Genomic DNA, 23,484 nt, shown 5'->3' on the forward strand with positions numbered 1-23,484 from the left:
ATACATATATATGAAAGGAATTAAAAGCACAACATGATTATTTGAAATGCGTGTAGAGAAATGTTTAAAAAATATTCACCTAAAGACTGATCACTTTGAAGTGGGAATTTATTTCCTTTTTCAGCTTGAAACTGTATTATTGTACTTTATCACTGCAAAACCTCTCTAGGGAGGTCTTTCTTTCCAGTGAACTAGAGTTGGGTATCAACAACTATCCCTACCTTCCAGCCCAGCAACAGATGAAACAGAAGGTTTTTTATGCTAAATCTCTGAAGTCCATTTTGTGGAATTAATTTGGAATCAGCAAATCAAGTCACTCATCATTCTGCAAAGTTAAGCAATCAGACAGGACATTTTAAAGTACGCAAATCGTTAAGCTAAAGCATGGATCATTTCCCAGTCACTCCTTTTCCCCAGTTTTATTTCCTCGTGCATACTTGATTCTTCTCTCTGCAGGGATTTCTAGACTTCTTGTCTAAGTTTACGCAACTTGTCTTTGGCAATACCTTTCTAAATCATGGGTCTCACGGAAGGTACACAGGCATCAAATACACAGGCATCAAAAGGCAAATCTCTTTTTGTTTTTGTTTTTGTTTTGTCATGCAAACTAAGATGTTGCAAGTTTTCCAGACTACAGGGAAAGGGTTTCTGCTTTTGTCATATATTGTAGATCATGCACCTCTATGGATGTAAAAGGCCAGGTTGACAATGAAGATCATCTTATCTTCATGACAGTACAAATACCCAGTGACCTACTCACACCCCGAAATTGCCTAGTCAGCTTCTCAATGAACTTATCACTTATCAACAATGCCTTGGCTTAGACACTTTCCTTATTATCTGAGAAGTGGTACTAACCCTAAATAGGATCTCTGGGGAATGGTGCTGAGTGTGTATAATTTTTGGACAAAGGACACTAATCCTCTCTTTAAGAATTTCTTCATGCATATAAATAATACACATATCTCAAAATGAACCACACAGTGGAGAAACTTCAGGTAAAAACCTAGCGTGTTCTTTATGAGGCTCTCCCCAACTGTTCCTCTGCATGCCTTTATCCAAACTTCAGTTTCCCAAAGTTTGAGCAATGTTTTCCTAATATCTGTCAAATTCACTGACCATATACTTCTTAACATTTTAACTCAGTTAACTTTCAATACATTAAAGAAAAGTTGCATTTTAAAAGGAAACTGGTGTGTAGTTTAACAGGAATGAAAACATTGTCTACATCACAGTGAAAACTAAAAGCAGGACATTGATGTTTCTTGTGGTCTGGAAAAAGTTTATTCTTTAGGGAGTTCACTGCTATGATGGACACCCCCAACCTTCCTTATTAGGTCTTCTATGTACCTCTCAAGGACATAACTGAAGCAAGATGAGGCTACCGTACAAATGCATTCTGACCTCTCTGCTACACACCAAAATTAAACAATTAGGATCTCATGTAGACAAGATAAAATAATTATACTAATATATCAACTACTCCAAAGCAAATTTTTGTAAGATTAGAGAAAAGAATTGGATGAACTTATAAACAATATAAATTTACAATTTAGATCTTGTTTCTAGTTTGAAACTTTGCGATGCCAATCAGACAGGAAGTGTGAGTCATGAGTCATTATCAAGGTACTCTTAATTCCTATTTATTTGTTATATAGCCAGGGATTGGACCCATGGCCTTGAACGTTAGGGAAGTACTCTGTCATTGAGCTACACTATTTGATTTTGACCTCTTTATATAGCCCATACCAACTTCTCAAGTAACGATCCTCCTGCCTCTGCCTCTAGTAGTTATCTTATAGGCAGGCACAGCCACACTCTGCTTCAACACTTTTTGTTTGTTGCTTGTTTTTATTTACTTGCAGTGCTTGGGACTGAACCCCTGGCACATTACTGCTGAGTTCCATCTTATTCCCCAGGTCCATGGTTTTCAGCAGCATGTAAGAATCAGGAGTTTCTCTTGGGACAAAGTTAAATACAAAAAGAAGTGCCTTACACTGGATGAGAACAAAAGCCATTTGCCTTTGTCTCAGAACTCTATTTAGTTTCTTATCGAACTGGGCAATAGTACAAAGCAATAAGACACTGAAGAAATAGAATTACATTTATTTGTGTGGCTGTATGCTGTAAATACATCAGTGGGACCTTGGAAGTCAGAGGACGATCGGAGCAAACTGGGTCTCTACTTCCACCTTGAGAGTCCTGGACATCAACTGCAGGCTGTCAGGCCCAGCAACATGCTGAGCCATTTTGACGGCTTTGAAAACTTTTAAATAAAGTTAATTCCTACTGAAATCCAGAACTAGTCTCTTTTTATAGATTATTTTCATCTTGCATATGCAGTTTTTACAGCTGTTATTTTTTCCATTTCTTTCTCATATTTCACATAATCTTTCCTGCCATTATCTGCTTTATAATTAAGAGAGTCAATTAAATTATCCACCTGAATCATGACTAGTGCAAGAAGACGACAGGTCTGGGTCCTGCCCAAATCCTTTTGCCTCTCTATCTGAAGCTTTTCCTATTACACAACTCTATCTCAAAATTAAAAGATGTCCTAATTTATAAAAAAAAATCCACAAAAACATGAACCTAAGAAATAGATCAATTAAGATATGACACCCTTGGGTTACAGAAAGATTTACAACCGTTAAGAGTCCTATAAATCTTGGAAACTCCCCTTCTGCACAATTAGAGCTCATCTGTGGCCTGGAGGAGCTCGTGTATCATTTACATTTTGACAGAAACCCTTCAGAAGAGGGACTGTTTAGAGGTGAAAGATTTGGGTCAACATTATGTTAATCAGTAAAGAAAATAATACAGCATGGAAGCTGTAACGTGAACCCCTGGAGAAAAGACGATGGAAGTTAAAAACAACTCCACAGAAGTGCTGCGGCCCGGGGTGCAGGTATACGGGCTGTTTATGTAAGTGACCTTAGAGGCTGGATCACGAGCACAAAACATTGTTCCAGTTTTCCTAAGCTCAGACACAGTGGGAAGGCGGGCTCCTTCCATGGCGGTGGCCGACTCCTATACTGAAAACTGTGTACACGGTTTTAAATACTTGCCCTCTGACTTAGGACTTAGGTTGAGAGTTTTCAAAGTATGGCACCTTCTCAAACAGAATCCAGGCCAACAGGATTCTCGTCAAAAACGAAGAGTCTTAAGTCTTCATGAACACTTCCTTCAACCCACTTCTCTAGGGGTGGTTTGGGAATCTGCATTTTAAAACACACTGCAAATGCAGCATCCAGAACAGGTCAGATCTGCTGGTCATCTTAGAATCCCAATTTGCTAGCATCTCCCTTGGATGTTTCTTTGTGCTAAGCCCTCTTCTGTGACTGTTCAGTTGGCATAAAAAGGAGAGGGCAGGTGTTTGTGAATTACAGTCAAGCCCTTTCAGATGAGGAGTGCTTATCTAAGCTCCAAGCTCATTTCCACACTTATCAGCTGCGCTGAGGTCAAGAGAGCAGTGGATATCTCTACAACTGATGCAGTCAGAACTATGGAAAGGGCAAAGGAACCCCAAGCTCCAGCAACTTTCAAAGACTAAGTATTGGTGGAACTAAATCTTCCAAGTTTCCATTCTTAAAGTAAGATGTATGTTGTTATGATGTATGACCTATTGATTCCCCAGCATTTTCCCCCATCAAAATAATGAAGGAACGAAGCAAAATGGCCATCAGGTTTCATCAGCTAAGTGGGTTCCTCAAAGTCTTCGTGCAAAGTGTTGCATTTATTATGACCTCCCAGGATCAGTGGTGGTTGTTCTTTATCTTTATTTCTAGCTAATAACTTCTAGAATTGAAAGAACAAAACAAGGTGATAAATTCACAAAAAACCAAGAGAACCAAATCTGCAGATACCTAAGATTAGAAAAAGTACCTAACATTTTTGAAGCCACTTAATTCTCATATTGCCTTGTAAATGTTAATTACCCTTGTATAAAGAGAACATTTTTATATATATTACCAAATTACCACACCTTTATGCTTCCCACCTGTTAAATTAAGGGCTCTGTTCAGTATACCCTCAGAGGCATGAGCAAGACATACTGAGTGTTTTCTGGACACAGTAGTAACAGCACCCAGCTAAGAGTGATTCTTACTTTCTTCCTTGGAAAAGCATCAAGTTAATATAAAATTGAGTGCATCAGCAGCAAATATTCCTACTAAAGCCTTAAAATATAAGTATCAAATACACAAGCATTCTTATTCTAATGAGACAGTGGATGAGTTAAAGGCCCAGGCTGACAGACAATGAGTAAACTCCAGAAACAAGGAAGACGAGGAAGAGGAAGGAACCAGAAGAAACATTTGAGAATCATGATAATTAAATGTTTGGTCTCAACTTTTCTGTGTCTTAATGTTGAATGCTACGTGCTCTACAGGTCTGGAATTTCCACTTAAGATCATTTGCTTCAAAGTAAAGAGTTCTGGGCATAAAATAATTAAAAACTCATGGCATTTTAACCAGTATGAACACCCCATAAATTTTCCAGATAATAACTTTTAGACATGATTAAGAATAATCTCACTAACTTTACTTGGAGGATGCTGTGAAGTCAGTATTATCTTACATCAGGAAAAAAAAATATGGTTTAACTAAGAACACAGAAGTAACAGCCATGTGAGATGGGAAAATAACTTTTATTTTGAATATGATGTCTTTTCAATACAATATGTTGTCTTCTGAATTGGTAGACTCGATAATAACTTTATTGTAGCTTGGGTTGATAAGATGCTGGGTTGCAGGCCTAGAAATCAATATTACTTATTTATGCTTTGTTACTTATAAACCAGTGTTTCGTCAGAATCCTTCATGGCATGATAAGATCTAATTATTTGACACCTCTGTTGCACAATAAGTTCAGGGTAGAGTTTCAAAAACACGAATTGAGGACTTACAAGTGTCAGGCTCTAGGGATACAGTGAATAAGCACGTCAAGACTGGTCTCCCTTAAAGGACTCATAGTCCGGTTCAGGAAATAAGGCAGCAACCAAGCAAGCAAACATGTTCAGATAAAGACCAGTATTTTTGAAAAGACAGAGCAGGGTCATGAGATGAACAGTGGCTGGGCACATGGAAGCTTTTATAGACAAGGCCACTATGAAAGAGTTTTCCAAGAACACGATGTCTTCACTGGCAGCCAAATGATGAAACAAAGAAAGATGAGTGAAGAGGCAGGACCATCCTTGGTACGTCTCAGAACCGCCCCCAAAGGCCAGTGTGCATAGAATGGAGCAAGTGATTTGGTAGATGACTGGAGAGAAGTCGGGGTAAGGCAGACCACGTCACGAAAGCCCTACATGTTGTGTATTGGTTGTAGCAAGATACGGAGAAGCAGCATGGAGGTGGCCAAGTTGCTGTCAGACAGGAAAGATGGCAATATACTGGCATAGCAGGCTCTCAGTTCAACAGCTATGCCAGCATCTTGCCTCCTCTCCAGTTCCAAGTTACAGGAGCAATACCACGCCTCTCTGTCGTTTTGTTTTTCCACAGTCTCTCTTTCCACCTGAGGGAGGGAAAACACACTCGTTAGTTAAAAACACAGGCTTTTCCCTAAAGGAACAATGCAGTCTTCCTTAGACTGTTCAACTTTGAAGGCAGTTCTGCACAGGGAGGTCCTGGTCAGTTCCTCTTTTAAATGTCCCTTAAATAAAATGAACCCCAGAATATTTGCTGCTTGCAAAATGACAAGGCAGTTTTGAAGGAACATTAAGGAATATTAAACACTGGCAATGATGATTACAGCCATAGTCACAGTCCGCAGCACCATGTTGACCTCAGTAAAGTATTACATATTCTGTTGGTTAATGTCAGCCATTTGGATGCACCGTAACAATATTAAGCTGTCACCTCACAGTGTGTGGCTACTTCATTGCTTTATGGGCTCTTAAACAGAAAGCCTTTTGAGCCAACAATTCTCAGGGTGGAATATTTATACAAATACAACTGAGAAAGTTCTACATTCAAAGATGTTCACTGCAGTATTGGTCTTCATTGTGAAAGACTAGAAAGATTAGGAAGGTCCAAAACATGACAGACACCACCTAAATGAACTATGATATAGTTATAAAACAATGCTTCCTGGTCCTTATAGGTGATTAAGGCATAATAATATTATGTATGGTAATTTCTGTGTGAAATGTATACATATATTATATATATGAGTGCATGCTTATAACATTATTCTTGAAGGTTACAGAAGTGATTATTTTAAATAGTGATTTATTATTTGAAATAATTAGAATTACAAATTACTTTTATTTCTGATTTAATGGGTTTGTGTTAAAAATATCATTTACAAGCAATAAATAAGTGTGAGATGGATCTCCAGTCTACAGAGATGAACCATTTTAGTCACTTGGATATAGCTAACATCAACTGTGTTTTCTAGAAACCAAAGTTCAGCATTGCACACAGCCATTCAGTGTCACATGCGAAGTGTATGATGTGTGTTATCTTGGTCAGCTAGGAGGTGAGGAAGGATCTATTACACAAGACCCCTTACAGTCTTGCCCTGGAGCCAGGTACCGAGTAGAAAAGATACTAGTTAATGTAAGAGTATTTAAGAGAAGATACTAATTACTCTATGGATAGTTAATAGATCCTGGTTCATCCAGTATGGTACATGGTTCAAACATGAATGCCAAAGAAATACAGATAACAAAATACACCATAATATGAAAATTTCATGGACTAAAATGTATCAAAAAAAACAAACAAACAAACTCATTTGTTCTTTTCATTTTCCTAACCCCTCGTTTGTGATTGTGAGGCAAACACAGGTTACAACATTTTAGGCAGCGCACGCTACACATTCCGAAACACTCTCCGTGACCTTTCCGGATTCATTTCAGAACATGAAGATTCCAGATTCATTTCGCAAAGAAGTGTGAATGATGCTGATGATTGGATTTACCAAAACCTGTAATCATCTGAGCGCTCACAGGCCAACGATGAGGCTCCCTTGGGGAGAGGCAGGGTAACTTTGTAATTCATGCCCTCCTTCCACTCCTTGTTTTGCTTCCTATCTGAAAAGGAGCATGGGCTTACTTTCTACCTCAACTTAGAACTCAACCCCCAGAAGACAGTTTGCACCCTGTCTTAGTTTCTTTCCCATTGCTCTGATAAAATAACCTCACACAACTCAAGGAAGTAGTGTTTGCTTAAGCTCCCAGTTCAAAGAGCAGTTCACCATGGCAGGGGTGTCACGGCAGCAAGAGCCGGAGGCAGCTGCTCACGTCCTGTCCATAATCAGAAGACTGTACTGTTTCTCAGCACTCCTCCTCATATATGTGCAGGGGATGCTCTTACCCATAACTAAGATGGGTCGTTCCACATCAATTAATGGAAACAAGATGATCCCCACAGTTATCCCCCAGAGACATCACCCAAGTGACAATTCATTCTAATGACCACACTACCCCTATTGAGGAAGTTGCTACCATTGTTATACATTGGGGGTTTGTTTGCTTCTCTGATACCCAGTGAATCAAGGACCCCAAGTGACTACTGGTAATATTTACCCCTCATGACATAAACGTGGAGCCTAACCATAATTATAACTACAAAACAAAACAAAAAATGGGCGATGAATACTGATTACAAGCCCTTAGCAGTTACAGCTGCATCATGAAAAATGCTGGCAGAAAAATGCCCTGAAGAAGATACATGGAACATTTATAACATTTTTATCCTAAAGAAATTTTTTTCTCTTAAATCTCAAACTTTTATTAGTGTGAATATCAAAATAAAATGCCAGCTAATTTAACTTTGAAACTAGCAATCTGATTTCCTTTATAAGCATTTGATTTGAAACCATTCTAGGAACAATACTAGCATCTAGCATGCCCAAGACACGTGGGAGCCAGGGGAGTGCCAACTACACAAGCTATATCTCCTATGCAGAGATAAGGAAGCAATCAGCTCAACCACATGACTCCAGAGCTGGCACAGAGACTCTTGATGTCTCTTTCCAGAACCAGGATACAATTTACTTAATGTGTCATGTTTAAAATATTTCCCTGAAGGATGCTGGAATGGGGGTTACTGATGATTATGAATAAAGAGTAGACTGTATTATTTTTTAAGTACAGCATTATGGAAAAATTTGTGGTCCAATCAAGAACATAACTGTGGGGGAAAAAAATACCATTTACTGAATATGTTGGGATTGCTTTTGGGAACAGACAATTTAACAGGATGTGCTTAAAGCTACTCCCTAGTTGATAGAAGCCAGATGTGTGTCTGCTTTGCATCTGGTGGGCTGCAAAAGGAGAAAAATATATATGTACACACTTAAAAATACATATATTATATACACACATATGCTTGTGTATATATAGGTTAAAATAGAAAAATACCATATCTTAAATATAGGCAATGATATAAGAAGGTCACTGGAGAGATCAAAACCTTCGAGAGAACCCCATGTATTAATGCCATACATTGTGTAGTTACTGTGTGTTTACATATAAAAATGTTCCAAAGAGAGGAAAAATTACAAGGTGGCAGGGGGAATCAACTCTCTGTCTGTCTCTCCGTCTCCACACACACACATATGCACATATGCATGCACATCCAAACATGCACACACAGAGAAGATAAAAATAAAAACATAAAATAACAAAAAAGTTTCAAGTTGCTGTACTAAAGCACTCAGTCATATGATTATTGAAGAAAAACCCTTAAACGCGAGCTCTTTTAAAAGAGTAAAAGTTCACTTTATAGAAAAGGAAATGAAATAATACGATTTAGGTTTCTCAAAGTGCCTTTTTCAGTAGGAGGACTGTATAGCATTGTTTGTATATGTACATAGACACATTCATGGCATATATAACTTTAATTTTACAGGATTCTTTTTAGGGAATAAAACTGCTAAAGATATAACCGTTTAATTTAGGAATAGTTACGAGATTCAACTGAACATTTGTGTAATTGCTACAAGTACTAATATCCAGGGGAACGGCTCCTAAACAAGTTTGATTTCCTGCCTGCCCTGTGGAGCACCCTCTTGTCTGTGGAATGACCTCAGCTCGTCCCTCGGCCCACCCACTGCTGTCCTCCTCCCAGTACACATCTGTGGTGCTTTCAGCCTTGTGTCCTCTCAGAGAGTCCCATTTACCAACCTTACCCCTTCTACTCATTCTTGACTTCTTTTGTTCCTTGTGTATGTTCTTTACAGAGGTGGAGAAAGAGGAAATACATCTAGAATGACGAGAGTTCAAGACAAAGCATAAATGATAAAGTTAAGCCCTCAAGATCTTAATTTTTAAGTGAATCCTATATAGAATTAGTTTTTGACCAATAGAAAACATGAAAGATATTTCAATAGGAGGCTCGCTCTCTAGTAAAGAAGGCCAAAATTGCTTAATTTTGGCCTAAATTAATATAAACCCAGGGGGAAATAGGGGAAGAGCTACAATTAGCTTTTTAAAGTAAACAGCATGAACACTCCCCTACACAATCCTCAGAAAATGGCAGTGGCATCATTAGGATGATGCTGACAGGATCCTGTGATCTCAAAGAGGTTAGCGATTCCACCAGTTCAACACTTGCGAGACATCTGTGACACGTGAAGCTCCACTGTGAGACTTGGGTATCTGGTCATGATGAATTCCCAGGTGGGAGTTGGCTAAAGGTGGCTCTTTAACATAGCATAGGCTGGACAGTGCTGACAACCATTTTCACAAAGAATAGGAGCAAAGACGCCATTATGATGGGTTCTAGGCCCTCCCCCCTGTGTATGACTCTGCAGTAGTGGTCCCTGGCCTAGAGTGAGCTGTAGGACTTGTTTCGGCTGACCTGTGACATTAGACAGATTATGGCGCAAGTGTCATGATCAACGTGTTACACACCTCCCAGGACAAGTCTATAATCTCACTACAGCCTGGAAGTATGCAAGCAACTTCATAAGCAGTAAATTACCTAATTTATCTAAGCTGTGCAATGCTGCTTACCAAAGACAAATGGTATCTACCTTTTGGGGTCACAGAGAGATCCCATTGCGACAGAGAAATGAAGGTCATAATAACTAAACACGATGTATATACAAGTTTTCAACAACATCTGGCCTATGAAAATTCTTTACTCCAGTCTAATAGACAGCCCTTGGTCCTTTTCTACTCTTTTGGATAAATAAATGTCAACAAATAAGTGAAGATTGTGGACTGAATATTTATGTTTCCCACTACCCTAAAATTGAAATCCTTCCTCACCCCAGTGGGGTTGCACTTAAAGATAGGGCTCCTAAGGTGATTAAATTTAAAGAAATTAATGTCCTAAAGGGCGGTGACCTGATCCAACAGGATTTGTGACCTGGTAGGAAATGTTTGCGGTCCTCTTCCCCTACCCCGCCCCCACGGGATAGATGTGAGGGATTGGCTATGGAGACACAGCAGGAAAGCCAGCACAGCTGCATCATCAGAACCCAGGTCATCAGCTAGAGACCTGAGGCTGGAACTCTAGACCAGAGCTGAGGGAAAGCTGACCTACACCACTTTCCTCAATGGCAGTCCAAACAGGCTAATGGTCAGTTCCTTCTGATAGAATTAAGGACTACGACTTTACACTCTGGATGTTCTCAGCGGCTCCACCCTGCAAGGCATTTTGATGCCATTGACGAAGCCATATCGGCAACTTGGGTCCAATCGCCATTGTGTTCACAGCTTTCGGTCTATTAAAAACTGGTACTGTGAGAAGCTAGTGACGACAGGACAATGTTCACATCCAAAGGCTCCCAAACTGTCTAGAGGAGCTGACTCTAAATGGGGTTTCGAGAAGGAACGCAGCCTGGCCTCTTTAAGGGGGCTTCTGGAAGTCAAAGGGAACAAGCCGGGTGGCCTATGGTGGGTAGTGGACTAGTTGGCACTCTGCAGGAGAGAAGTGCTTTTAGCCACAGCAGCTGCCCTCCCTGGCCACACTATGCAGGCACTGCACATTATTCAAAAATTTCCAAGGCTCCTAAAGCAACTTCACTCTATTGCATTCTCCTCATAAAACCGTACAGAGCTACACGTGGCGGCTTATGCTCTCGGGAGACTGAAGCAGGAGGGCTGCCTTGAGTTCAAGTCCACACTAATGCACACGCATAGCAAACGAACAACAAGAGCACGCTATTTCCCCTCTGTCCTTCTTTTTACGCTCGCCTTCAATAGCTGTATCTCCGAGGTCTCACACTGAGCTAATCTTTGAAAACGTTGATTCCCACCAAGGAAAGCTAAGCGCTAATGCACATGGGAGAAGAAGCTGGAATCTGAGTATAGGTGTGCCTTTTTAGATACCCCCGCCAAATCACTCTAGTATCCTGGAGACACTTAGAAAATGTAAATCGTTTCCCCAGTAAATACCCAGCACAAATAATGAAGAAACAAGGAAACCCAAAGAAAACCTGGACAACCAAGGCCACGAGCTCACCTTGGAGAAGACACGTGCCAGTAGGGGGACCTGGCAGGGAGCCGAAGGGTGGCCCTGGGGGCCACGGTGACAGCACTGGAACTGTGATCAGTACCCTTCAATGCACATTCCTCTCCCAACACCCAGCAATGTTCAAACCCCAGGGAGAAGTGCTTGTTCCTGCAGAGGACGAGGAAGCTACTGCCTCTGACATGTGTTATGTGCAGAACCAGGTACATTACTACAAATTTGATCCTTTTCTTTCATAATCAGCATGAAACGCCATTCTTATGCTCTTAGGTTTCTTTTCTCGTTTTTGGGTTTTTTGTTTTGTTCTGTTTGCCTTTTGCTTGTATTGAAAAGGGCTGTTTCTTTCTGAAGCATTACATCTGGATTACGATGTCAGTGTAGTAAACGTTCGCTCTGGAAGGGCCGCATGGAACCAAAGCAATTTCATTTCCTGACGATGGCCACTAATAGATTTCATAAACACGTTGCCGTCTTTACAACATAAATATGGAAAGAACGGTTTTAATTAGTTTACACTCTTGTTTTCTCTTGTGCAGCTGCAACTGGAATCTCGGCAGGAAGGATGAAGGATGCATCAGTTGGGTGATTTCAATTGAGGTGCAACATTCAGGAGGACGAGGCACAGTCCTGGCGATATGACACTGCCATGCCTTTATTATGATGTCACTGACATTGCAACAATGAGCAGAAAACATGGGATGAGGCCCTTTCCCCAGGCCTCTGAGATGCTCAGCCCAGAACTAGCAATGCACAAGTTTTATAATAAAACAAAGAAAGTGCATACAAAAGATGTATGGCTGACTACTTATTTGGAAAAGCCATAGAATTATCTTTACATAATAAACCAAGGGACATTTATTATATGAGAGAAATGGGTACTTTTAGAAATAGCATTCTCTTGAAATTATACCTAGAAAACATTAAAATTTACTGCCTAATTTAGAATAACTTAGCTGAGTCACTTTGGAAACATTAAAAATTAACACATTAAAAATATGATTGCCCATGGTTAAAATACACTTTCTCCACAAAAAACATAAATATTATGAATGTTGATTTTTTGTGCATCCAGAACACACAGTAAGCGCTTTAAGTGTACAGCAGGATGTCAGCAGTGGATCATGGGAAACATAACTCTGTACATCCGATCACATGTGCACACAGTGTTGGTGTCTCACTAGAGTTTTATTACTCAACTTATTTCTAATTTACAAAGTATCATAAAAGCAACACAATTATAAGCAGTGTTGTCACAAGACCAGAATACTTCTTCAAGATAGAGTGTGCTTTCGTTTCCCCTGGATTTTACAATCTGGTAGAGACCACACCTACCGCTGCCCCGGGTTGGACTCAAACTAACCTGCTCTTTCTGGGAACTGCAGCTCTCACTAGGCCCCAACCAGATCAGAAATCCTCAGTCCTTGCTAGGCACTAGAATCTCTGAGCGTTTGAAAACTGATGCACTGGACACAAATACAGCACAGTGAGCAATTCAGACACTGCAGAGAACACCAATATATTTACAAAAGTTCGGAGATTATCTGTGTATTTGTGGTAGATACCCCAGGTAGTCACCTCTCAGATAGCTGGGTGGTTACATCATTACTAATGCATTATTAGCTAGCTAATAAGCTAAGTATAGAGCAGAGAAATCATAAGCCTCCGTAACCTGGGAACTGCCACGAGAAGGCTCCATCTGTAGACAAGGAAGACAGGGTCTACAATCATGAGACTGTACAACCTGGCATGACCTCATCACATCATCTAAGTGTCGAAGGTACACATCAGAAAAGGAGGGGCACTACCCCAAACAGAGAAGTTTTATATTGGACTTCTTCATGAAACTTCATTTCATGCAAGGGTTCACGTGCTATTTAGCTGAGTTACATAGCTGAGACGTTCTTCAACCTCACTATTAAGGTGGATTTAGAACACACATGAATATAGGAGTCAGCCCACAGGTCCTGCGGAGAAAGAACTGAAGGTAATCAGGGCGATGCTTGTTCTCTGTGGTTACACACCCACTCCTGTCACTACTGACCTCTGTGGCCAGGAGGTGTTTACGCAAGGTGCCCCCACATCCGCCGTGGCTTTCCCTCTCTCTGCACCTCTCAGGTCCTTGATGTCCCTGTGGTTTTCCCTTCCACCACTGCACCAGGCTGCATTCCGTTTGTTTACAGTCAGGTTACCTGCCTGTCATGGAAATACAATCAACTTACTTCCCGATTATAGGCTACATTAGAGGCTTCAAAATATCTTTCCACATACAAAAAGGTAATGTGTACCAAGGCTCCTCTAGGCTTCCCCCTCCAAATTAATGTTCTACCATGAAGGATGGCCTAAAAGAAACTGCAGAGACAATTCCCTGACTACTTCTTGGGACCACCTAGGAGAATCCTCGGTAAATGACCAGAGGAAGGAAGTCAGAGCACCCAGTCCCTGGGTTCCCTAGGGGGTCCAATGGCTGTGGCTCTCAACTGCAAGTTTCTCTGTTTCTCAAACGGGCCTTTGTCCTTACAGGTTCCAGCAACCACTGAACTCTTGCTTCAGGGTGAAAGCATTTTCTTTTCAGACTGTGTTATGGATTTTCCACATTCTAGTTTCCTTTTAAAACCACTCCTTTATTGAACTCCCCATAAAATATCCTAAGCTGCTATTTTCTGAGAGGATCTTGACACATATTTCTCGGTCAAAGAGTTTCACAGCTTCGAGAAACCCAGTTTCTGGGGGTGCCATTAGTTTGGATAGATAAGTCACCACCAGGACAAAACAGAGTGGATGACACCTGGATCATCTGCTCCTTCCTGCACCAGGAACCAGCTCCTCAGCCACTGCTGAATGATAAGCAGACCAGAGGAGAGGTGGGGGACAGAAGGGCTCATGGGGACCCCTTAAGTAAGGCAGTATTTCCATACTTAACAGTGTAACTAGCCCAGCTGAATGCTAAACTGGTATACAATGATATCACACAGAATGATTAATCAGACCAAATAAACAAAACAGAAAAGTTGTTTGTATGACAGAATATAACGATGTACTAAAATATATCATATTTATTGGTATGTGAAAACAACATAAACTATTTGACAAAAAAAGCAGAGCAGTTTCAAAATAGCATCAACTGTAAAATCCCAATTTTGTTGAAATAAGTATATACAAGTAGTGGAGAAATAACTAAATATAGTTTTTATTTTAAACACGAATAGCAGTTTGACAGAGATACATTCCAAGATCCCAATGGGATTCTATATATCCTGTTATTTCCTACATATACGGTAAAGTTTTAAATTATAGAGTAAGCAAGTAAGAGATTAGCAATAACAATACTGAAATTTACAGGAGTGTACTACCTTAAAGCTTATTTGGAAATCATTAATTCTTTGCTTCTGTAATTTTTCACTTAATATTTTCAGACCACAGCAGGCCATGGCTAACTGAAACTATAGAAAGCAAGACCATATGATAAAAGTAAGACCTCCATTATATGTGTTTTCAATTTTTCCTGCCAACAAACAGAAAGTTTAAAAAAAAAAACAAGCAACTACTTTTAGAAACTGGAACACCATTTTAAAAAGCGCTGCATTACATTTTAAGCTGGATGTTAAGAATGCTCAGTGATTGTGATATTTGTAATTCATTTCATCGTCTTCTATACCAGGGCCTAGATGAGCCCCATGCAGCTCAACAATGGATAATTAACAACTGCAAGGAGAAGGTGAGCAGAAAAAGTAAACACAACACTATAAGCAAAACTAACAATGTCTATGATGAAATAAATCAAGGGAAAACCGGAACTGTTTGACTGGAAGGGGGTCGTGGAAGACCTCCCAGAGGGAGAGAAGCTGTGCCAGACGAGCAAACACTGGAAACAGAAGCATGGCTCCAGAGGCTGGGAGGGAGAGGCAGGCAGATAGGGAGAATGAGTGTGATCAGTGCACGCTGTATTTATGAATGAAAGATCACGTGGAACCCCATTAGTATGTATAACTAATGTTAAATCACTTTTCAAAGGAGGTGGAGGCAGGAGGACCAGCAGTTCAAGTCCATTCTTGAGTCTGTAGTGAGTTTAAGGTGAGCCTGAGACACAAGGGGTCCAAACAAACAAACCCTAGAGACGCCAAGATGGAGCTTCACTAGGGAAGAATGAAGACTCACCATACACCAACTGCTCAGGTACCAGAGACAGCCAGGAACTAAAAACAATAGGCTCTGTTGTCCTTATCCTGAAAATGTAACTTGCAAAGATCTTGACTTTGACAGCGGGAAACAGCATCTATGGAATATACACCATGGGACAAGGCATGTACTTGCTTTTAACAGAGAGCAGACTCCACACGAGAAACCCGAGAATCCTGTAGGAAGGAGCCATCATGGCACTCCTGGGATTACACTCTTGTGGGTGGTGAGTTCCTTCCTCTACGGCAGATCATCTCTGCACATATCTGCAATATCTTTCTTTTCATTATATTCTAGCAGTTTCCTGACCACACAGAAGGAATTGAGAAGAGTTGCGTATGTAATTGGTATTTAATCTACTTCCACATTGCCACAATGTTGAATATTAACTTGTTTTTGGTATCAGTCCATGGTGTAGGAGGGGTTGAAAGTGTTAGCAGGGAGAGGAGCAATTAAGGAAATAATGTGCTGCATTAGGATAACCGCCTAAAAAGGAAACCCGTCACTGAAACCCAGTGTCCGAAGTTCATAAAACTCACTTTAAAAATTAACGTATATTCTAAACTTTAACTATATATTTATATTTTTGCTTTGAAAACATGTTTCAACGCTAGCTATTTTAGGCCAGTCAGTGGGATGGATTCACTCTGAGCTTACTCATTACCTTTAGCTCTTTCTCAAGTTAAGTGTGGAAAAAAGTAATAGTCCAAAATCTAGAAATACTTACAGCACATATCAGGTCAAGGATCACCGCACAGTCTCAATAATGCAGGAACCAAATTTAACAGGTCTATTTTACTTACCACTAAAGAACTTTATTTGGCCAAGCCAATAGAGTCAGTTTTCTTCAGCATGAACCAAATTATTTTCTTAGAAGCACATTGCTTTACCCCACTTAGATCATTCCTCTTTGAACCCAGGCATCTTATTAATAATGATATTTTAATAGTTCTAGTTTAGCTCAATTATAGCTCAATTTTACACCACCTGCACAGTGAGATATTCACTACAAAAAGACAAAACTGGCTGGAGTTCCTTTAAAGTTTTGAAAAGTTAATTAATATTCAGCAAGCACTTTGAAGATAAAATGTAAGTGTCTAGAATAATTATGTTGGGTTTTTTTTCTGTGCTGGGCATTGAAGCCAAGGCTTGTGCATGTTGGGTAGACTCTCTACCACCAAGTTTTATCCCCAGATCTACTTTTTAGGACAAAAATAAAATCACAGGAGCTGCAACCTATAATCTTTCATGACAGTGCTTTTGTTTTTGCGTCCATGGTCCAATCACCTCAAAATCATAGGGCACTGTAAATATAAAATAGTGAAATACGCATTTTCTTTCAGGTAAATGTAAGGTCAGTCCGAAGGCCAAAGAAAACCGACTGTGCTTTGGACACTGTATTACCCCCCAACACACAACTGTAGGCCCAAGCACACATAAGCACACTATTCTGAGCATGCACGGGACATTGAATGACCAAACAGTGAGATAGAAACTGACTGGGTATGATTTGAAGTCTCCTTCTGATCTCAAGGGTCTGTTATCCCAACCATGCTTCCCAAAACTATGAGTCAGAAGAGGCAGCCCAGCCCACATCCCCTATTCCAGCTCCCTTTGTGCACACTCTGTCATCCCTAAACCATAAACTCCATTTACTGTATATACGCCAGATCATTAAGAACCATGACTCCCACAGACAGTGGAAGCTGATCAATGATATAAGTCAATTTACTCATTTTTTTTAGACAGGTCTTACTCTACAGGCTTGTCTGGAACTCACTGTATAGCCCAGGCTGGCTTTGAACTTACAGTAATCCTCCTGTCTCAGCAAGTGCTAGAATTATAGGGATGAGCCACCATACCTGAACTTTTAAGGACATTGAAAAGATGATATTTCAAAAGAAAAACTGTCAGAGGATCCAACAGTGAAAATTACATATCAGACTAGCGTTACCATATTCTAGTAAAATACAACAATTCCCTTGCAGGGAAATTTAAATTGTGCTGAGGGGACACAGCCATTGGTTCTCCAGGGCTTCTGCTTAAGTAGAAGGCTTTGGGCTGAATGGCCTTCCAGAGAGTGAGTCTATTTATTTATTTATTCATCCACTCATTTAATGTGTCAAGTCACTACACAGTAGGACACGCTTTCCAAATATTTCTGAGACGCCTCTGAGGAAGCTTATGCTTTATGTGAACTCTGTAAGTATGTGAAGAGGCATCGCCACTAAAGATTATAAAATCAAAATACAGATCAATTCTGAAAAGTGCTCATGTGCTCTTTTTGCAGTATCAAATCACCAGCCAAAATTTCTGTACATAAAGGGAAATAAACATACCCTTCTCATTAGCATGATAATGTACTAAGTGGCAAGACTGTATGGTTTTAAAATAATTCTCTGTAGTTTATTATCAGCTAATGTTATTTGCATACCTATTTTACATATGTATAAATGTCTCAGGTGAAAAGGGGTCATGAGTAATAAATAAAAATAATAAATTAAGCCTACTCTAGAAAATCATTCGGAGTCTTTGCTTTTGTGGGAAATGATGTTCAGTTAGCTACATCCATGACAGTCTTTCAGTGTAGTATGTAAAAAATGCCTACTATCACAGCAGACACGTAATTTTTCTAAGTTTCCCTAGGTTTGATGCCGTACAGAGATTGGAAGAACCAGAGGACCAGGATGCCTGTTTCTAGACAGTATCTTCTCAACATGCAGGATGCTCTAAAGAAAGGGATGTGGCACGAAATCTCAACAGTCTGGTTGCCTAAGCAAGACCTGCATGGTGACAGCAGACAACATGCCAATGTCACTGGGCCCCACCGGGGTGGCGGCAGAGGGAGGGAGGATGGGTCTTCTCTAGGGAGGAGCTCCATGAAAGGTCGTCCAGTCACAAGTGGACGGCCCTAAACTTTATACATATGAGCAACTCTGAATGGACTCAGCAGATCATGTACCCATACGTATGCAAAAATGATAATATAAAAGAGGCCATGAGTTTGAGAGGGAATGGGGAAGGACATAGGAAGAGTTAGAAGGGGAAGAGGTAGAAATGATGTAAATATAGCACTCCTGCATGAAATTATCAAAAAAATTTAAAAAAGATTATTTTCTTTAATCTTAAGAATGGCCAATAGTGTTAAGAAATTTCATAATTTCAGTCAAATCTTTTAAAAATAATTTCAACTTTTTATGTTATTTACCTATTTTCTTTATATTTGGTGGCAGTCCCTAAAATTATGATAACTGTTCAGAGACTCATTGAATTTCACAATCACATAATAGTCTGAGAGAGAAAATACAAACAGCACAAAAACAGTCAGAGCTGGCTAGGGGAATAAAGCACCAAAAATTTATTCCTTAAGGGCTCATAATTATAATATTTTGGCAATGGATATGTAAAATAGCATATGTGTACTAAATATCAGCTTCTAAAAGCCAGTAGCTCATAAAGGGCAAAGTATTCATTTATAAATTTTCATTATTTAAAGCCTTCCAAATAGGAAATTAATGGATTACAGAATCCCAAGGCCTGGGAAACATCAAAGTCGCTGTTGCTATGCTACGGGGCCACCAACACCTTGCTCTTCTCCAACAGCATGACCCTCTTGGCAACTGAGGGGCAACATGAGGACCGCAACTCCAGGGTCTTCTTTATGTACCCTGTGTTTTAGACTCTTAATTTCCATGCAGAAAGTCTAGTGCTGCTATGAACTGCCGGGCACCCGAATACCATCCCCAAGGAGCAGAACAGAAAACACACCAAAGCCACTTGTAGAGAGAGGTATGGCACAGGGTTAGCCATCGGCATATACTGGAGTGGGGCACATATGGTCAGCTCTAGTTTGATCCCGCCCTCTAAGACAAATGAACAGGTTCTTTTAAAGGGACTCCTTCTCTGAGATTTAATAAACTGCATGCCGGAACAGGGACCTTCTTGGACAAAGGTAACGCCATTTTTTGTTCACATGCAAATGGATTGCAACGCCTCACTTGTGAATTATAAAAAAGAAGTCCTGCTTTAAGCAATTCTAGGAAACAATGAGAGCTTATGGCTACTAACTTTGGGAGATGGAGACTGAAGGCTCAGGGGGGAAGAACTATTGAGGGGGCAGTATCCAGCTATTTGACCAAACAGGAGAGTAGAAGTGCTTTTCTTAACTCAGAGAAGTAAAAACTAGTCAGTATAGCCAGCCTAATGTACAAGAGAGGCCAAACCTCCACTAAATGTGTGCGCATCATGCGTCACTGTGGATGGGGCTGTGGTACAAACGGTATGAGCAGTAAGCAGACTTGGAGGATGCCTTCAGTGCACCCCTTTTCCCCCATTCCCCAAATCAAGATGAAGCCAAGAGTCGCAAGTGCACAGCTGGGGCCTGGCAGACAAAAGGACCTTGCACCTGAGGTCTGCTTTTTAAATTTTCATCCTACCCTTCTGTTTCCAAGGGTGTTTATATGGAAACGATGTTGGGAAAAAATGCAAATCTGACTGGCGATTTGATTGAGAATGCCTTCCAAAAGCTTGTGTATTTGAAGACTCAGTCTCCAGACTGTGAAACTGTTTGGGAAGGGATTGGAGGTGTGGCCTTTGTGGGAGATGTATGTCACTGTGGCAGGCTTTGAGGGTTCAAAGGATGCAAAGACACCATTCCCAGTATCCTCTTTGCCTCTGGCTTGTGGATGGAAATATGAGCTGTCAGCTGTCCCTGTCACCGCATTTCACTCCACCACTGTGGACTCCAGCCCTCTGAAACTGTAAGCCCAACAGCAACTAAGGCACTGGTTTTCTCTAACTAGGTTAGCATTCAGGGACAATTAAGCATCTGGCCATGCTTTAAATATAAACTTTCTGTCTATCTTAGTTACCTGGATAATCAGCCCGCAAAGCACGCTGTCACGTGCATTTCACATGCAAGGCAATTAAGGATCTAAGAGTACAGTGTTCTGCCAAGGGCCACAGAAGCCAGAAAAGCGGTACCAGTTTGAACCCCAGTTCTGTTGCAGGGTGGCCCTTCTGGTCTAGTTCCTTGGCTTCCTATTCTCAGCCTTTAATCTTCAAGGCTTCCAGACGCTTCCCCTTTCCAGAAGCACCTTTCTTATCCTCATTGTGGGGTTGCATTTCTCTCTCTACGCTTCTGGAATACACAAGGCCAACAAGTAGGTCAAATGGTTAAATGGCGTTTGCGGTTCCTAAGCCCTCATGGTAGACACGTTCCCAGCACATGATATATGCGCTTCTACTTTCTATGCTTAACTCTGACGCTTTTTCTATAAATTCTTGCTGTGTGACAGGACAATCAGGCCTTGTGGCTGCAAATCAGAAAGTCGATTTGCCTCCTCAAAGAACTTACCGAGTTAAGGCATTGTCTACACAGAAGCGCTCACAACAGCAGACTCAACTCGTTGAAGGATGTTTGCCAGGATAAACATTGGTTCAACCTTTCCATTAACAGGATTTAAACTGTTAAATGTGTATGCAATTCCAAAAAAACAAAAGTGGGGAGTGGTTACATCTTTTATGGGAATCGTTATAAGAAAGGCATTCTTTTGTGACCTGGTACCCAGCGTGTGCACGACTGCACAAGGTTTCACGAAGCAAGAGGTTGCTATGAATAATTCACTTGAATGTTTCTCCAGCTCCCCCTCTTTCATTTCTTGAATATCACTCAGTGTGACCCATAAAGCTGATTTCACGATATCCTAATGGGTCAGCCCCTCACACTGAAAGACTGGAGCAGAGTCTACCGAACCCCGTGCTGTCGCCGCCCTTATCTCTTTCCCACGGCAGACAGCATTCATGCAGCCAGACATTCTTTCTGAGTTCAGCCAAGCTAGCAGTCGCCCCAGCACAGATCACTTGGACAGAGCTGGTACAAAGGCATCACATGACCACTGATTCTAAGGAGCCATGGGACAAGGACAGAATAGCTAACTTTTGTTTGTCCTCTGTCCCTCTCCAGGGTTTGCAGTGTTCAGCACATAGCAGGCATTCAAATGTCTGCTCAAAGTGGAATCAGAGGGCTAGGTCTGCGGCCCCTTTCCGTCCCTCCCTACGCCACCCTACTAACTTTAAATACAAACCTTTCAAAGTTCAGTGACCTTGAGCCCTGTGTATCCCCCCTGTTCCCCAGGCTGTGCCTTCTAATAGCTATCTGCATAACACCACTCGATGGTCTCTATCTCTCTCCAAAACAACTGGTTTAGACCTAACGATCGCAGACATAAAGTCATCAGGAAAGCTGGTCCAGGAAGGAAAGTGGGAAACTTACAGGCAGGGACCTGAGCTGGATGCTGACGCACATTCTCTCATGTCAACTCTTCAGCGATGTGATCAGTTTTGCATCGTTACCTCATCTTGCTGGTGGGGAACCAAACCCTGAGGGGAAAACAGGACACCAGTGATATGCTTAGCATGTTTGGAAAGACTAGGATTTAAATCAATCAAACTCAACCCGTTTCCCCCACCTTCTCTCTCTCCTACCCGCTCCCCTCGAGCTACTCCTGAAAAGAGAATATGAAATTACAAAGAAACAATGACCAAAAAGCCTCAAACTCGTTTGACTTGTGTGAATTTAACAAGTTATCACACTGAATAAACAAAACTCAATATCTTAGTAATATACTTCATCATATAACTTTCCTTTCTCTTTACCAAATCTTTGTGAGTTATTCATTACCGAGTTTGTTTTTCTTGGCAGCTGCAAGTCTTGGCTGAGACATAAAATTCTTGCTGTGAAGCAATTCAGATATATTAAGTTCTCTATTACACAGAGAAAATGAAGATTGCCTGTGTGTTTGCGTGTGTATGATGGGTCAAGTCCAAGGGAAAGTATGGAAGAGAAAAAATATGTGAATCGGGGTTATATGCATGGGGCAATTAAAAGAAGTTCAAAGCAGAATCAAGAACTGTAGCCTTTGGCTCTCACTAGCAGCAATGTGCAGGATGCTGCAAGATAGAGGAGGATGGGTCAAGTTTAGCTCACATCCACCCCACACATGTGCCTTCTGCCTGGTGTGGACACAGGGTCTGCAGTGTGCAATTTGCCCAGTCATGACCATGAGTCATCGTAACCGTCACTAAGAAGGTCATTCAAAAAAGTTTATTTCTGGTACAAGTTTAAAACAGCAATTCCCAACCAGGAACAACTCAAGTCCTGTCGGTGGACGCGGGTGAAGGATGGGAATGGTGCTGAACACCGTGCAATGCATAGGGGACATCTCCTTAGAACAAGCTATGGCCCAAATATGAGGAGTTCCAAGGCTGCGGAGTTCTCGCATCTGTAAACAGAGCGATAAGAGTGCCTGCTTAGATGGACGAGTTGTTGTGAGCCCTGGTCTGCTGGATGGCAAGCATTTAGAGTACCCTTTGCTGTTGTAAATAATGAACGAGTGCTGTTGTAGCTGCATCTCCAGCACCTAAGTGCAGGACGCTGCAGAGAGGTACTCTCTGGTGTGACCCACTTATCAGGTAAACTCGTGGGGAGGGGGGCACTCTGTGGTCAAATGAATTTTGAAACTGGTGAGCAAAAAAAAAAAAAAATCAGACAAATATAACATTATCAAAATACTTAGTTTTATTTTAGTTTATTAGTATTTATCTGGATATTACATGTGTACCCGGCACCCACAATGGCCAGAAGACAGCATCAGATCTCTTTTTAACTTAGAGGTAAAAAAGATGGTTCTGAGCATCTTTGTGGGCTCTGGGAACTGAACTCAGGTCCCCTGCAAGGGCATCAAGTGCTTCTAAATGCTGAGCTTTATTTAAAATCTTTAATCAGTGAAATACATTGCATCCCATTTTTACAAGGGATGTGGTCAGTGAATCCTATGTAGAACTCTGTAGAAAGGCAAGATTACAAAGTCATAAACT

General features: G+C 40.9%; 1 long non-coding RNA gene across 1 annotated transcript in view; it reads right to left on the bottom strand.

Annotated features, from left to right (window-relative positions):
• Positions 1–4,695: 4,695 nt before the first annotated feature.
• The window catches only part of LOC113456655, a 28,050-nt gene continuing 9,261 nt past the window's right edge, over positions 4,696–23,484 (bottom strand). Inside the window, exons 2-3 of the long non-coding RNA XR_003377417.1 lie at positions 21,881–21,987; positions 4,696–5,515 (exon numbers count right to left, since the gene is read on the bottom strand). This is a non-coding gene — a long non-coding RNA (uncharacterized LOC113456655). The remainder of the gene's footprint in view (positions 5,516–21,880; positions 21,988–23,484) is intronic.

This window comes from Microtus ochrogaster, chromosome 10 (genome assembly GCF_000317375.1).
Source record: "Microtus ochrogaster isolate Prairie Vole_2 chromosome 10, MicOch1.0, whole genome shotgun sequence".
Classification (NCBI taxonomy): Eukaryota; Metazoa; Chordata; class Mammalia; order Rodentia; family Cricetidae; genus Microtus; species Microtus ochrogaster.